Here is an 18,134-nt window from a genome sequence, read left to right as displayed (position 1 = left end):
AGCACCTTCGGTTGCATACCTGCAGGGGCTTACCATAGTAGGCCATGGAAGACCGATATACCGAACATAATCACTTTCTATCTCCTCGGGTGTTGGAGGTAGCGCTTTGCGGTACAAGAACGAAAGTTAGACCATATCTTGGTGCATCTTTTTGCCCAAAAACACAAGACCCTATCTACCAAGGCAAGAAAGTTGTGTGGGGACAAAATGTCCAAAAGTGCCCAAAGTGGCACACTTGAACCATATATTCGAGAAAAACACAAGTGTGGGCCCGAGCTAGCAAGTTGAAATGTTCTGACCGTCAGTAGCCCTAGTTGAGGTGCACTTATCATTATATGAGGCCAACGTGCCAGCTAGTCTCTAAAGGGGCGATATGGGTGTTCCAAGGTTTGTACCCAATTGAGGAAAAAACAGGTTAAGGTACGGTGTACCGCGAATAACTCGGGCTATAGATGTCCGATCGATGAGTTTGGCATATGTATGGAAAGGTCTCGACGAGACCTAACTACCCTGAAAGTATGAAGGCAAAGACTTGAATGACCGGGAAGTAATTAAGTGCACAAGTGGTAAAGTTGCACCAAAGTCCATGTTACCCGAAGTGGTAAATGAACACCCAATATTCGACCAAAACACAAGTTTAGAGACGAGCTAGCGAGCTACATTGTTCAGACCGTCAGTAGCCCGCATCAAGACACGCATTTCATTATATTGAGCTTAGCCGCTAGCTCGACTCGAAGTCGGTCATATGGTTGGTTGATGGTTTGGACCGACCACGTGGTGTACCAAGGTTATGTACCTTTCATGAATTAAAACTCTGGCTGTATGGCACTGAGCGACAAGCTAAGGTGTGATTTGGAATAGTCTTGAGTGGGACTATTTAGGAAAAATGCGAACAAAACATCACAAAGTCCTTGGGCGAAGCTATTAGCGAAACATAGAGCAAATTGGTACCAAAAACTATGGAAATGGGACTTGAGTCAAAAATAACCGCAAGTTGGAGAAGAGATAGCAAGCTTGCGTAGAACATTTATAACTAGTGCGTGGTATGACCAACAAAAATGTGTATGGGGCCAAGGCGCTGGCTGGCCTCCAAAGTGGTGATATGGGCGATTCAAAGTTTGTACCCAAGTAACAAGTATGGAAAAAACAGGGTAAGGTACCAAGTACCATGAATAACTTCGGCTGTAGATGGCCTAGCGAGGCAAACCGCATATCGTTGGAAAGGTATTGGGGAGACCTATCTACCCTGAAAGTTTCATGAGGCTGAGTTGAAAGACCACGGAGATATTAGGTGATGATGGTCCAATTCGGGGACCAAGTCGCAGGAAATGGCACTTGACCAAAATCACGCTTGGAAGGTGAATACCGGCTTACCGGTAAGAGATAGCGACTTGGCGTAGAATATTCATAAGTTGGGCGTGTAAAGACGCAACTTTCATTATATGGGGGCAACCCGGTCAGGGTGCTCCAAGTCGGTCGTTTGGTCGGTTTATGGTTTGGGCCGACCATGTGGTGTACCAAGAAGAGGTACCTTTCATGAATTATAACTCGGTCAGTTTGCCACCGAGCGACAAGTTGCGATGTGATTTGGAATGGTCTTGAGTGGGACTATCAAGCAAAAATACAAATAGAAAATCAGCTTGTCCATGGCCGAAGCTATTAGTGAAACATATAGCAAAATGGGTCCAAAAACGAATGAAATGGGACTTGGACCAAGAATAACGGCAAGTTGGAGAAGAGATAGCAAGTTGACGTAGAACATTTATATTTTGGGCATAGTATGACCAACAAAAAAGTATTTGGGGCCAAGGTGCTGGCTGGCCTCCAAAGTGGAGATATGGGCGATACAAAGTTTGTACCCAAGTACGAACAAGTATGGAAAAAACAGGGTAAGGTACCAAGTACCATTAATAACTTCGGCTGTATATGGCCGAGCGAGGCAAACGGCTCACCGTTGGAAAGGTCTCGGGGAGACCTATCTACCCTGAAAGTTTCATGAGGCTGAGTTGAAAGACCACGGAGATATTAGGTGATGATGGTCGTATTCGGGGACCAAGTCGCAGGAAATGGCACTTGACCAAAATCCCCCTTGGAAGGTGAATACCGGCTTACCGGTAAGAGATAGCGACTTGGCGTAGAATATTCATAAGTTGGGCGTGTAGAGACGCAACTTTCATTATATGGGGCCAACCCGGTCAGGGTGCTCCAAGTCGGTCGTTTGGTCGGTTTATGGTTTGGGCCGACCACGTGGTGTACCAAGTTGAGGTACCTTTCATGAATTATAACTCGGTCAGTTTGCCACCGAGCGACAAGCTGCGGTGTGTTTTAGAATGGTCTTGAGTGGGACTATCAAGGAAAAATACAAATAGAAAATCAGCTTGTCCATGGCCGAAGCTATTAGTGAAACATATAGCAAAATGGGTCCAAAAACGAATGAAATGGGACTTGGACCAAGAATAACGGCAAGTTGGAGAAGAGATAGCAAGTTGGCGTAGAACAATTATATTTGGTGCATGGTATGACCAACAAAAAAGTATATGAGGCCAAGGTGCTGGCTGGCCTCCAAAGTGGAGATATGGGCGATCCAAAGTTTGTACCCAAGTATGGCAAAAACTGGTAGAGGTACCTTTCATGAATTACTGCTCAGGCTGTATGGCACTTAGCGGGACGCTTGGCTCTGGTATGGAATAGTCTTGAGTGGGACTATCAAGGAAAAATACGAACAAAAAATCACCATGTCCACGGACGAAGGTATTAGCGAAACTTAGAGCGAAATTGCGACCAAGTCGCTGGAAATGGCCCTTGGACCAAGTATACCGTCAAGGCGGTACGAGATAGCGAGTTGACGTGGAATATTTATAAGTTTGCCTCCACGAGACGAAAGTTTAGTTATATGGGGCCAACCCGCTCAGGGTTGTCCAAGTCGGTCATATGGCTGATCGAAATTTTCGACCAAGTACTGAGAAAACAGGGTAAGGTACCGTGTACCTCGAATAACTTTGGCTGTAGATGTCCGAGCGAGGCAAACGGCATAGCGTTGGAAAGGTCTTGAGGTGTTCTAGGCACCCTGAAAGTTTGAAAAGGCTATCTGGAAAACTCGTGGAGATATTAGAGAAACATTGGGCCCAAAAGATACCAAGTCGCAGGAAATGGGCCCTCCAAGAACACCCTAAAATCCCAATTACGGCTAAGTTGCAGGCCAGCTAGCGAAGTGAAATGTTCTAGGCATAACTAGAACACGTTAATGCGCAACTTTTTGAATCAGAACTTTTTTCGATATCTGGCCCCCAAAGGGGGGATATGGGCGATCAAAGGATTTTTCCAAGTTTCGGTACTTTTTACGGTATCGCTCATAGCTCCGGCTGTATGCAAGCAAATGACAATCTAAGACATGATTTGGAAAGGTATTGAGCAGTACTAACTTACGTTAGAACACAGCGAAGCGCTATCGGTTCATGGCAAGGCCGATATAAGCAGTCAAAGATGAAAAATGTTGACAAAATGAACAAAAATTACCTTGGTACGCGAATAGCGGCCAGGGATGAAGAGGTACGAAGGTGGTGTAGAAGAATTATAATTAGGGCTTGGTACGCTCTAAAAGTTTGCCGAAGACCGCAAAGCGCTCAGACCCATAGAAAGTGGCCATTTGGGCCGAACAGTGCGTGCAAAGAGGTGAAAATGCAAAAATTGCACTTTGGGGGGCGATTTGCGGGGGGAAGGAGGGGTCGGAGGGCAAAATGTCCCTTGACCAAAAAGTCTTATCTCGTCGAGATCTACAACATTGCCGAAGACCGCAAAGCGCTAGCTCGCAATCGAAAAATCGAGAATTTGAAAATTTTCTAAGTCTTGGGCTCCCTAAGGAAAAGTTTCAAAAATCACGTTTGTTCCCAATTTTGAAGGGGAAGGAGTCGGTTCCGGGGCATGGTGTCTTCGGCAAAAAGTCTTATCTTTTTGCGTACTTTCGACTAGTTCAATAAAAATTTTTGACCCAAAATTTGTTCGGCGGACCCCTAGGTCGAAAAACCCGAAAAAAGTCGAAAAAAGTCGAAAATGTCGAAAAATGAGAAAACCTCATATTCGGACTCTACACGAGCCCCAGATATTGAAAAGTGAAATCCGCGGTCGATTTGGAACAAAAAATTGACCTAGGCAAAGTTGTATGGAGGTAGGGACCCCTGAGAAAAAAGTTTGGTCCCGAGGCTCCTTGGACCACCAAGTCCCTAGGTCGGACCAAAATCGGAAAAAATCCGACCAAAGTCGAAAGTGTCGAAAATTTTAAAAAACCCCTTTTGGGGCCCTACGGCCTCCCTAGATAATGAAAAGTGAGGTCCGCGGCCGATCCGGAAGAAAAACTTGACCTAGGCAAACTTGTATGACGGTGGGGACCCAAAAAAATTTCGATGAGTGTAGTTTAGACAGGCCGGAAAATGTATCGGTGGTCCGTATCAAGGGACGTCTTTTAGTTCCATGGGGTGGTGGTCGTCGAACAAAGTCGCCTAGGTCGACCACCAGAAAGACCAGTCGTGTTGTAATGGATGTTTTGACCACTTTACTAGGGAAACCTAGTAGGTCGAAGCAAATTTGGGGTTCGAGATGAGTTGGTGAAAGTTGGTCCAACCTAGGTGTGCTTGGTGGAGGTTGACCATGAAAGTAGAGCATGATAGGAATGACCATAACTTTGGTTCTAGATGTCGGATCGGTACACTTGAGGCAGTTTTGGAAAGGTGAAGGCCTGCTCTAGCTATGTTTCCTACCAAGCTGAGCGCCTACTAGTGACCCGGAGGAGGTATTAAGGGTCAAAGGCAAAAAGGGGTACCCTAAAGTGCATGTGACCAAGAAAATGGGAAAAACGGTATCGCCTATAGCTCAGGCTGTATGGCTCGGATCGGAAAGCTTGGATATGCGTTGGAAAGGTCTTGACGAGCGCTAGCTATGTGTCCTACCAAGCGAAGCGCTAGGTGTTGAGCAAGTCGGTCATATTAGAGGGCAAAGGTGAAAAATGGTGGTTTAGAGGCGAAAATTCACCTTATGATCGAAAATAGCGGGCGAACGATAAGAGCTACGAACACGGCGTAGAACAATCATAAGTACGTTACCACAAGACCTAACTTTGGCCAATATAGAGCGAGAAGATCGGAGGTACCCATCAGGGTGATATGGCTGGTTCAAAGTTGGACCAAAACGAGACTTGAGAAATGGGTTGAAACACGGTATCGCGAATAACTCAGGCTGTATGGAACGGATCGACAAGCTAAGATCAGTGTTGGAAAGGTCGAACCGAGCGCTAACTATAATCCCAAACAACCGAAGCGCTAAGTGTTGAGCAAAACTGAGTTATTAAGCGACAAAGTGGAAAAATAATACCAAAATTTCCAAAAATCACACAAGACCAAGAATACCGAGCAGGCGGTAAGAGATAGCGGGTTGACGTAGAATACTTATAAGTTTGCCTCTACGAGACCTAAAAGTCGTCCATAGACAGCGAGAAGATCGGACCACTCTGGAAGGGTGATACGAGTGGTCAAAAATTGGCAAAAATGAAACATGGCTAAAATGGATTTGACTTGTGCACCGTATAGCTCCGGCTGTATGGCATGGATTGTTAAGCTAGGATATGTTTTGGAAAGGTAACACCCAGCGCTAGATACGACTAGAAGAAAGCAAAGCGCTAACTAGCATGATTTGGAAGTTATTAAGTGTCAAAGTCGAAAAATGTTACCAAAATTGAAACTCGAGTACATTGGGCCAAAAAGTACAAGTTGTGAAATTTGGACTTACGAGTAAAATACCGAGCAGGCGGTAAGAGATAGAGACTTGGTGTAGAACAATTATATGTTGGGCATGTTATAACCTATATTTGGCCCGAACATAGTGACGAGATCGGTGGTACCCAAAAGGGTGGTACAGGTGTTAGATGGTTTTCCCAGAGCATAAGCTCCACATGATATGGAAAACGGGAAACATCATAACTTCGGCTGTATGGCATGGAATGGAACGAACAAGGTATCGATGGAAAGAGAAAAGGTAGCGCTAACTATAATTCCTACCAAGCAAAGCGCTAGCATGTGACCGTTCGGGTGTTATTGTGAGTCAAAGTCAGAAATTGTTACCACGAGAGGCGAAAATCCGACTAAGTCCATGAATACCGGGCTGGCGGTAAGAGATACGGCTTGGCCGTAGAACATTTATAAGTTGGCCAATACAAGACCTAAGTTTCGTCCATAGACGACAAGAAGATCGAAGATACGTGAAGGTGAGATATGGGCGTCCCAAAGTGGGCCTTTGAAAAAGTGACAAACTTCCCTTATAACAGCATACACCAAATATCTCTGGCTCTATGGCACCGAATAAGAAGTTGAGGTCAGCGATAGAAAGGTGATAGTCAGCGCTAAATATCATACGAACAGAGTGAAGCGCTAAAGGGAAAGGATCTTGGTGATATAAGGTGACAAAGTCGAGAAAAGTTGCCTCAAAATCATGAAAAATGTGAAAAAATGGCTAAGTCCCGGGTGCCTTAAGGGCAGGTTGATCGAATGTACCGAGCTGGCGGTACGAGATAGAGACTTGGTGTAGAACAATAATATGTTTGGCATGGCAAGACCTACATTTGGTCAATACAAAGTGAGAAGATCAAAGAAACCCGTAAGGGTGATATTGGTGTCCAAAGGTAAAAAGCACTAAGTCTTGGGAAACTTATATGAAGAAAAAGGACCCTGATGGGTCATATAGGATGGATCGAAAAATCGGCTAAGTCCCAAAATGGGGATGTCAGAACTACACTCAAATGTTACCACACCAAGCAAGGCAAACTTATATGAAGGAAAGGACCCATATGGGTCATATGGTATTTGACGAAAAATCGGCTAAGTCCCAAAATGATGATGTCAGAACTACACTCAAATGTTACCACACCAAGCAAGGCAAACTTATATGAAGCAAAGGACCCTGATGGGTCATATGGTATTGATCGAAAAATCGGCTAAGTCCCAAAATGGGGATGTCAGAACTACACTCAAATGTTACCACACCAAGCAAGGCAAACTTATATGAAGCAAAGGACCCTGATGGGTCATATGGTATTTTACGAAAAATCGGCTAAGTCCCAAAATGGGGATGTCAGAACTACACTCAAATGTTACCACACCAAGCAAGGCAAACTTATATGAAGGAAAGGACCCTGATGGGTCATATGGTATTTTACGAAAAATCGGCTAAGTCCCAAAATGGGGATGTCAGAACTACACTCAAATGTTACCACACCAAGCAAGGCAAACTTATATGAAGGAAAGGACCCTGATGGGTCATATGGTATTTTACGAAAAATCGGCTAAGTCCCAAAATGGGGATGTCAGAACTACACTAAAAAGTTACCACACCAAGCAAGGCAAACTTATATGAAGCAAAGGACCCATATGGGTCATATGGTATTTTACGAAAAATCGGCTAAGTCCCAAAATGGGGATGTCAGAACTACACTCAAATGTTACCACACCAAGCAAGGCAAACTTATATGAAGGAAAGGACCCTGATGGGTCATATGGTATTTTACGAAAAATCGGCTAAGTCCCAAAATGGGGATGTCAGAACTACACTCAAATGTTACCACACCAAGCAAGGCAAACTTATATGAAGGAAAGGACCCTGATGGGTCATATGGTATTTTACGAAAAATCGGCTAAGTCCCAAAATGGGGATGTCAGAACTACACTCAAATGTTACCACACCAAGCAAGGCAAACTTATATGAAGCAAAGGACCCATATGGGTCATATGGTATTTTACGAAAAATCGGCTAAGTCCCAAAATGATGATGTCAGAACTACACTCAAATGTTACCATACCAAGCAAGGCAAACTTATATGAAGGAAAGGACCCATATGGGTCATATGGTATTTTACGAAAAATCGGCTAAGTCCCAAAATGAGGATGTCAGAACTACACTAAAAAGTTACCACACCAAGCAAGGCAAAGTACCTAGGTGAACCCTAGGAAGAAACACGGACCAAGTCAGATGGCCTAAGTCAATAGAACAAGTGACCTAGGCAAAGTTGTATGGCGCTGAGGACCCTGAAAAATCTGGTTAGTGTAGTTTAGACAGGGTAGGTTTTTGGGTCGGCCGAACCCCCTTATTTTGGGTTTTGGCCTCATCAAGAAGCTACACCTAGGCAAACTGCCTAGGGTGAAAGTGCGAAGACCAATCGAATAGTAAGACAAGTTTTGACCGATCGCCCTAGGCAAGCTTGTATGAAGAAAGGGACCCTAAGGGTCATATGGAAATACATGAAAAATCGGCTAAGTCCCAAAATTGGGATGTCAGAACTACACTAAAAAGTTACCACATCAAGCAAGGCAAACTACCTAGGTGAACCCTAGCAAGAAACACGGACCAAGTCAGATGGCCTAAGTCAAGAGTGCAAGTGACCTAGGCAAAGTTGTATGACGGTGAGGACCCTGAAAAATCTGGTTAGTGTAGTTTAGACAGGGGAGGTTTTTGGGTCGGCTGAACCTCCTTATTTTGGGTTTTGACCTCCTCAAGAAGCTACACCTAGGCAAACTGCCTAGGGTGAAAGTGCGAAGACCAATCGAATAGTAAGACAAGTTTTGACCGATCGCCCTAGGCAAGCTTGTATGAAGAAAGGGACCCTATGGGTCATATGGAAATACATGAAAAATCGGCTAAGTCCCAAAATTGGGATGTCTGAACTACACTAAAAAGTTACCACATCAAGCAAGGCAAAGTACCTAGGTGAACCCTAGCAAGAAACACGGACCAAGTCAGATGGCCTAAGTCAAGAGAACAAGTGACCTAGGCAAAGTTGTATGACGGTGAGGACCCTGAAAAATCTGGATAGTGTAGTTTAGACAGGGGAGGTTTTTGGGTCGGCTGAACCTCCTTATTTTGGGTTTTGACCTCCTCAAGAAGCTACACCTAGGCAAACTGCCTAGGGTGAAAGTGCGAAGACCAATCGAATAGTAAGACAAGTTTTGACCGATCGCCCTAGGCAAGCTTGTATGAAGAAAGGGACCCTATGGGTCATATGGAAATATACGAAAAATCGGCTAAGTCCCAAAATTGGGATGTCTGAACTACACTAAAAAGTTACCACAGCAAGCAAGGCAAAGTACCTAGGTGAACCCTAGGAAGAAACACGGACCAAGTCAGATGGCCTCAGTCAAGAGTACAAGTGACCTAGGCAAAGTTGTATGGCGCTGAGGACCCTGAAAAATCTGGTTAGTGTAGTTTAGACAGGGGAGGTTTTTGGGTCGGCTGAACCTCCTTATTTTGGGTTTTGACCTCCTCAAGAAGCTACACCTAGGCAAACTGCCTAGGGTGAAAGTGCGAAGACCAATCGAATAGTAAGACAAGTTTTGACCGATCGCCCTAGGCAAGCTTGTATGAAGAAAGGGACCCTATGGGTCATATGGAAATACATGAAAAATCGGCTAAGTCCCAAAATTGGGATGTCTGAACTACACTAAAAAGTTACCACATCAAGCAAGGCAAAGTACCTAGGTGAACCCTAGGAAGAAACACGGACCAAGTCAGATGGCCTAAGTCAAGAGTACAAGTGACCTAGGCAAAGTTGTATGGCGCTGAGGACCCTGAAAAATCGGGTTAGTGTAGTTCAGACAGGGGAGGTTTCTGGGTCGGCCGGACCTCCTTATTTCGGGTTTTGGCCTCCTCAAGAAGACAGACCTAGGCGAATTGCCTAGGGTGAAACTGCGAAGACCAATCGAATAGTAAGACAAGTTTTGACCGATCGCCCTAGGCAAGCTTGTATGAAGAAAGGGACCCTTAGGGTCATATGGAAATTCATGAAAAATCGGCTAAGTCCCAAAATTGGGATGTCAGAACTACACTAAAAAGTTACCACATCAAGCAAGGCAAAGTACCTAGGTGAACCCTAGGAAGAAACACGGACCAAGTCAGATGGCCTAAGTCAAGAGTATAAGTGACCTAGGCAAAGTTGTATGGCGCTGAGGACCCTGAAAAATCGGGTTAGTGTAGTTAAGACAGGGGAGGTTTCAGGGTCGGCCAGACCTCCTTATTTCGGGTTTTGGCCTCCTCAAGAAGACAGACCTAGGCGAATTGCCTAGGGTGAAACTGCGAAGACCAATCGAATAGTAAGACAAGTTTTGACCGATCGCCCTAGGCAAGCTTGTATGAAGAAAGGGACCCTATGGGTCATGTGGAAATATACGAAAAATCGGCTAAGTCCCAAAATTGGGATGTCAGAACTACACTATAAAGTTACCACATTAGCAAGGCAGACTTGTATGAAGAACGGGACCCTGGTGAAAGTAGCAAATATCCCAAACCGAACATGAATATTATACACACAAGAGTACGAACATAAAGGAACACGGACCAAGCGTACCGAGAGAATCGGTACTATAGAACCCTCGTGGTTCTACACAAAGACTTTATGTTAGGGGTTCAAGCCCCATAGTACTCAAACGGTGACAGTAGCAAATATCCCAAAACGAACGTGAATCTTATTCACAAGAGTACGAACATAAAGGAACACGGACCAAGCGTACCGAGAGAATCGGTACTATAGAGCCCTCGTGGTTCTACACAAAGACTTTATGTTCGGGGTTCACACCCCAAATCGAACGTGGAATTTACTTTCTGATGGTCATGCGGTCGTCCAAAGGGGTCTAGTATCCTGGGATGACAAGCATCACGGGCACAGCTCGTATCAAAACAGTCGAAGAGGCCCGCGAAAGCTTGCTTTCCATGGCTATGCGATGCACAAATTGAGTTTACTCACCGTAGTATAAAACGAACGAACCGAACCTATCCGAGTAGGGATAATGGGCGCAGTAACATACTTCTGTGACCCAGCGAGAGTTGAACGAGGTGACATGAACTGTCAGTGGCTTATATCAGATGGGATACATACATGAGATTGCTTTCAAATCTACACTCGAAAACCTAACCAAGTAAAAGCGAACGTGGGGAGGATTCGAAACCGGTAACGAAATCTTAAGCTGGAAAGAGTCATCACTATGGATACATATTATGCGAAACCAATCAAGTGCTCAGTACTGATCCAAAACCTAAGAGCACTAGTGAACACCTTATTCTCACCCTAGTTCACATCCAAGTGATCGACCACGTGTGTGAAGCAAAGACCAATCGAATTCCTCAATGGACTGAACACTATGAACAAATGGCCAAAAACGTTATAACTATCCAAACATCCTACTATCTAGCGAAAGTCATCACGATGGAACCATACAATGATCTTAACCTATAGCGCTCACCTATTCCTACCCAGAGTGCAAGTGAACATATTGCTCACCCTAACCAGTTCACATCCACGTGATCGACTAACATACCGAAGTTACCACAAGTCAAAGTTATACGTTTACAAGCGCAAGACCAATCGAAAACCCCGAAAGCAATCTCGACCCAAAATGTATTATCCGTGAGTGTAGTCGAGTCTCGTACTCGTCATCTGTAATCGTCGGATAGAATATCCAGTACACGGTTGTCTTTCCAAATGAAATCTACATACAGAACTCGCTCTTGGCAAATGGGTGGCATTGGCGCAATCAGGAGCGAGTTCCCGTCCGGGTGCCAAGTGATTGGCAAATGTCTGGGGGAAAGCAACCATATATTGATTTGTCTGTTAGTGTACTGGGTGTTTGAGGTATGTAGTATCCACGCTTGGTTGGGTGTGTCAGAGGACCATGGATGCGTTCACAACCCCAATTGGGGTACATCGGGAATGATTTTGTGGAACCGATGTGCCCGGCACACACTAAGTTTTGTTGCAAGTTAATAGTGTGCCATGTCCGGGGGGGTTGTGATTAAACTCTGGTGAATTGCGTACTGTGGTGATTGGGGTATGAAAGCCCCGCAGTTGCAATGATCGGACGCGCCTAGCGTGTCCTTTAGTTGATGGTAGGGAAATGAAGGCCCTTGTCAGCTCACCTAAGTATTCATGGAAGTTTGGCATAAGGTCGCTGTGGTAGGGGTATGAAGGCCCCGTCAGCGCATGCACAATCGGGCGCACGAGCGCTTAGCGGAGTCGAATGCCGCTCAAGTGCCTGTCCGGTGCATCGGGTGTGTGTGATACGAGGGCAATGAGGTTCGCACGGGGGCTCGCCTCCCGTGTGCTACCGGACTTGACAACATATAGAACGTGGTGTTTGCTCCTCCGGGTGCAATGGGACAATGAACATTCGAACGCAAAGTCGGAATTCTGGTTGATCCTACCAGTAATATACGCTCGTCTCAAAGGTTAAGCCATGCATGTCTAAGTACAAACAGATTTAATGTGAAACCGCATAAGGCTCAGTATAACAGCTATAATTTACGAGATCATCAACCTAGTTACTTGGATAACTGTGGAAAATCTAGAGCTAATACATGCAACATGCCAGGACCCTCGCGGGAACTGGTGCACTTATTAGTCAAACCAATCGCGGGTTCTCCGTGTCATTGAGTTGAAGTCTGGATAATGATGCTGATCGTATGGTCTCGCACCGACGACAGATCTCGCAAATATCTGCCCTATCAACTATGGATGGTAGTATAGAGGACTACCATGGTTGCAACGGGTAACGGGGAATCAGGGTTCGATTCCGGAGAGGGAGCCTGAGAAATGGCTACCACATCCAAGGAAGGCAGCAGGCGCGTAAATTACCCAATCCCGGGACGGGGAGGTAGTGACGAGAAATAACAATATGAAACTCTTTAATGATGTTTCATAATTGGAATGAGTAGAGCATAAATCCTTCTACGAGGATCAAGTGGAGGGCAAGTCTGGTGCCAGCAGCCGCGGTAATTCCAGCTCCACTAGCGTATATTAAAATTGTTGCGGTTAAAACGTTCGAAGTTGATACTTGTCCAACACAGTCCGGCTCCGCCGACCCGGTCAACCCGTGGTCGGTGGGCCAAGTCGGAATCTGGTTGCGACTCAATGGTGTGGTAGGGCACCAAGTCTGTGTCATGGTGTGCCCTTCAACGGGTGCAAGTGTAACATAGAGCTCGACCGCTCACGTTTACCTTGAACAAATTAGAGTGCTTAAAGCAGGGTGCCCAAACGCCCTAGAATAATCTTGCATGGAATAATGGAATACGACCTTGGTCTAATCTTTCATTGGTTTGTACTCAGACCGGAGGTAATGATTAACAGAAGTAGTTGGGGACACTAGTATTACGGCGCGAGAGGTGAAATTCGTAGACCGTCGTAAGACTAACTAAAGCGAAGGCATTTGTCAAGGATGCTTTCTTTAATCAAGAACGAAAGTTAGAGGATCGAAGGCGATTAGATACCGCCCTAGTTCTAACCGTAAACGATGCCAACTAGCAATTGGGAGACGCTACAACCAGGTGCTCTCAGTAGCTTCCGGGAAACCAAAGTCAGGTTCCGGGGGAAGTATGGTTGCAAAGTTGAAACTTAAAGGAATTGACGGAAGGGCACCACAATGAAATGGAGCTTGCGGTTCAATTTGACTCAACACGGGAAAACTTACCAGGTCCGAACTTATGGAGGTGAGACAGATTAATAGCTCTTTCTCAAATTTAAGGGTAGTGGTGCATGGCCGTTCTTAGTTCGTGGATTGATTTGTCTGGTTAATTCCGATAACGAACGTGACTCACATATGCTAACTAGAACGCAGTCAGCGTTAATGCGTCGATGCCGATTGGAACGGGTTAGGACCTTTCGGTGGAGTATGACCTGACACCTTCGCTGTTCGTGTGCGCAAGTGCACTTACGGTACGCTGCTTAGCAGGACAATTTGTGTTTAGCAAAATGAGATCGAGCGATAACAGGTCCGTGATGCCCTTAGATGTTCTGGGCTACACGCGTGCTACAATGTGGGTAGCAGCGTGTCTCCTATTCCGAGAGGAACGGGAAATCACTCAAATACTCACTTAGTAGGGATTATGGATTGCAATGGTCCATATGAACTCGGAACTTCTAGTAAGTGCTGGTCATCAGCCAGCGTTGAATACGTCCCTGCCCTTTGTACACACCGCCCGTCGCTACTACCGATGGATTATTTAGTGAGGTCTTTGGAGATGATCGTTCGCTGGATCCTCGTGAACCGCGTCTGCTTTATCGAAGTTGACCGAACTTGATGATTTAGAGGAAGTAAAAGTCGTAACAAGGTTTCCGTAGGTGAACCTGCGGAAGGATCATTAGTGGCCAAGTGATCCTTCCAGAAGTCCGAACCTGCGGGTTGAGACTTCGGCACAAGTTGCCATATGATAATTGACGAAACACTATAGAAGTCCGAACCTGCGGGTTGAGACTCAGGCACAAGTTGCCATATGAAAGTTGACGAAACACTAACAAGTCCGAACCTGCGGGTTGAGACTTAGGCACACGTTGCCTTATACATGACTTCGAACAAATACACAAGTCCGAACCTGCGGGTTGAGACTTAGGCACAAGTTGCCTTATACATGACTTCGAACAAATACACAAGTCCGAACCTGCGGGTTGAGACTTAGGCACAAGTTGCCATATGAAAGTTGACGAAACACTAACAAGTCCGAACCTGCGGGTTGAGACTTAGGCACACGTTGCCTTATACATGACTTCGAACAAATACACAAGTCCGAACCTGCGGGTTGAGACTTAGGCACAAGTTGCCTTATACATACATTGGCCAAATAAACAGAAGTCCGAACCTGCGGGTTGAGACTTAGGCACAAGTTGCCATATTATATTCGATCAAACACTAAGTAGTCCGAACCTGCGGGTTGAGACTCAAGACCGTAACAAGATGTCACTATACAAGTCCGAACCTAAGGGTTGAGACTTAATGCGATCTAGATACCAAGTTGACATCCAATACCTGTTGAGCAAAACCAAAGATTCCCTGTTCTCGAATGATTACACTATATAACAGGGAATCTTGAAGAAATCAAGCAAGCGTGAAACAAAGTCATCACTTGGGCATGCTCGATAGCCAACCACATGACCTTAACCTAAGAGAGCATGCAAACCACATGATACCTATAAACGATTAACCCGCCCTAGTTCAATCGTTCACCAAGTGATGACTTCAGTATGGCTAAGAGAAAAACTTTTAAATGGGAAAAACTCTAAGTCCGAACCTCCGGGTTGAGACTTCCGCGTCGGAGGTGGGCGCACCTCCTATCCGAAAGATGGTGAATCAGGGGTGTTCGATCAGCAATGGTCGGATGCCCCGTCGTAGTCCAACTATGACAATCAAAGTCAAGACCTCCGGGTTGAGACTTTCCGCGAGTACAAGCATAAAGGAACACGGACCAAGCCGTACCGAGAGAATCGGTACTAGAGCCCTCGTGGTTCTACATTGAGAGAGCCCTCGTGGTTCTCATTAGGGGCTTTATGCAAGTCGTACTCAATACTGTGGTGTGAAGTATAAAGTATAGTCTTCGCCTGGTCCACGCTGCTTCGGCGGTCCTGGGTAAGATAGTTCATTCTAGCTTGCCCTATAGTGGAATGAGGACACTTAATGCTTCGTCTTTTAGCGGCGGCTAGACTCCTCCTCACGGGGAACGAGTTGACGCACACAGCGGCGGCTTACGCACTATGGCAATCATGGATGCCTGAAGATTCCGTGAAGTTCTCCCCTGGTCCACGCTGCCTCGGCAGTCCTGGGTAAAATGGAATATTTCCAGCTTGCCCTATAGTGGAAGAGGACTATCCAACAATACAAAGTCAAGACCTCCGGGTTGAGACTTTCCGCGTCGGTGGTGTCGCGCACCGCCTATCCGAAAGATGGTGTAACAGGGGTGTTCGATCAGCAATGGCCGGATGCCCCGTCATAGTCCAACTATGACAACCAAAGTCAAGACCTCCGGGTTGAGACTTTCCGCGTCCGGAGGTACGCGTACCGCCTACCCGAAAGATGGTGTGCTTCTGGGGTATTCGATGAGTCGGATACCCCGTCGTAGTCCAACTATGACAATACAAAGTCAAGACCTCCGGGTTGAGACTTCCGCGTCGGAGGTGCGCGCACCGCCTACCCGAAAGATGATGAATCAGGGGTGTTCGATCAGCAATGGTCGGATGCCCCGTCGTAGTCCAACTATGACAATCAAAGTCAAGACCTCCGGGTTGAGACTTCCGCGTCCGGAGGTACGCGTACCGCCTACCCGAAAGATGGTGAATCAGGGGTGTTCGATCAGCAATGGTCGGATGCCCCGTCGTAGTCCAACTATGACAATCAAAGTCAAGACCTCCGGGTTGAGACTTTCTGCGAGTACAAGCATAAAGGAACACGGACCATGCCGTACCGAGAGAATCGGTACTAGAGCCCTCGTGGTTCTACATTGAGAGAGCCCTCGTGGTTCTCAATAGGGGCTTTATGCAAGTCGTACTCAATACTGTGGTGTGAAGTATAAAGTATAGAGTCCTCCACTGGTCCACGCTGCTCCGGCGGTCCTGGGTAAGATAGTTCATTCTAGCTTGCCCTATGTGGAAGAGGACTCAATACCCTACCTGTTGAGCTTGAAACAAAGTCATCACTTGGGCATGCTCATATTGCCATACAATATTCCATTATCTACTAATGAGCATGCAGCTATATGATTATAACCTGTAAACGATTACCCCGCCGTAGTTCAGCGCTTCAACCAAGTGATGACTTCAGTATGGCTAGTGTGTGAAGTATAAAGTATAGTCCTCCCCTGGTCCACACTGCTTCGGCGGTCCTGGGTAAGATAGTTAGTTCTAGCTTGCCCTATGTGGAAGAGGACACCATACTTAATACTGTGGTGTAATGAACAAAGTATAGTCCTCCACTGGTCCACGCTGCTTTGCAGTCCTGGGTAAGATAGTTAGTTCTAGCTTGCCCTATGTGGAAGAGGGCATACAAGACAAAGTATAGTTCTCCCCTGGTCCACGCTGCTCCGGCGGTCCTGGGTAAGATAGTTAATTCTAGCTTGCCCTATGTGGAAGAGAGCATACATGAACCAAGAACGAAGGTTATGATCGAGGAATGATTCGACAACTAACCGATGGTATGAAATGTGAAGAATTCAAGCAAGCACACAATCAAGTCATCACTTGGGCATGCTCGATAGCCAACCTCATGACATTAACCTAGTAGAGCATGCGAAAACCAATATATATGTAAACGATGCCCCTCCCTAGTTCAGCGCTTCAACCAAGTGATGACTTCAGAATGGCTAAATCAAATCGGTTCAAAACATACCATCGGTACCCTATTGAAACACACAAGTCGATATCAAACCTCATGATTGTGTAGTCCTCCACTGGTCCACGCCGCTTCGGCGGTCCTGGGTAAGATAGTTCATTCTAGCTTGCCCTATGTGGAAGAGGGCACATTACTCAATACTGTGGTGTTATGAACAAAGTATAGTCCTCCACTGGTCCACGCTGCTCCGGCGGTCCTGGGTAAGATAGTTCATTCTAGCTTGCCCTATGTGGAAGAGGGCATACAAGACAAAGTATAGTTCTCCCCTGGTCCACGCTGCTCCGGCGGTCCTGGGTAAGATAGTTAATTCTAGCTTGCCCTATGTGGAAGAGAGCATACATGAAACAAGAACGAAGGTTATGATCGAGGAATGATTCGACAACTAACCGATGGTATGAAATGTGAAGAATTCAAGCAAGCACACAATCAAGTCATCACTTGGGCATGCTCGATAGCCAACCCTATGACATTAACCTAGTAGAGCATGCGAAAACCAATATATACAAGTAATGTAAACGATGCCTCCCTAGTTCAGCGCTTCAACCAAGTGATGACTTCAGAATGGCTAAATCAAATCGGTTCAAAACATACCATCGGTACCCTATTGAAACACACAAGTCGATATCAAACCTCATGATTGTGTAGTCCTCCACTGGTCCACGCCGCTTCGGCCGTCCTGGGTAAAATGGAACATTCCAGCTTGCCCTATGTGGAAGAGGGCACATTACTCAATACTGTGGTGTGAAGTATAAAGTTCAGTTCTCCCCTGGTCCACGCTGCTTCGGCGGTCCTGGGTAAGATAGTTCATTCTAGCTTGCCCTATGTGGAAGAGGACACTTCATACTTCGTCTCTAAGCGGCGGCTTGACTCCTCCCTACGGGGAACGGGTTTACGCGCACAGCGGCGGCTTACGCACTATGGCAGTCATGGATGCCTTACGTTTCTATGAAAAGTGTGTTC

The sequence above is a fragment of the Anopheles coustani genome (genome assembly GCF_943734705.1).
Source record: "Anopheles coustani chromosome X unlocalized genomic scaffold, idAnoCousDA_361_x.2 X_unloc_29, whole genome shotgun sequence".
NCBI lineage: Eukaryota > Metazoa > Arthropoda > Insecta > Diptera > Culicidae > Anopheles > Anopheles coustani.
Note: the sequence above shows the minus strand (reverse complement) of the source record.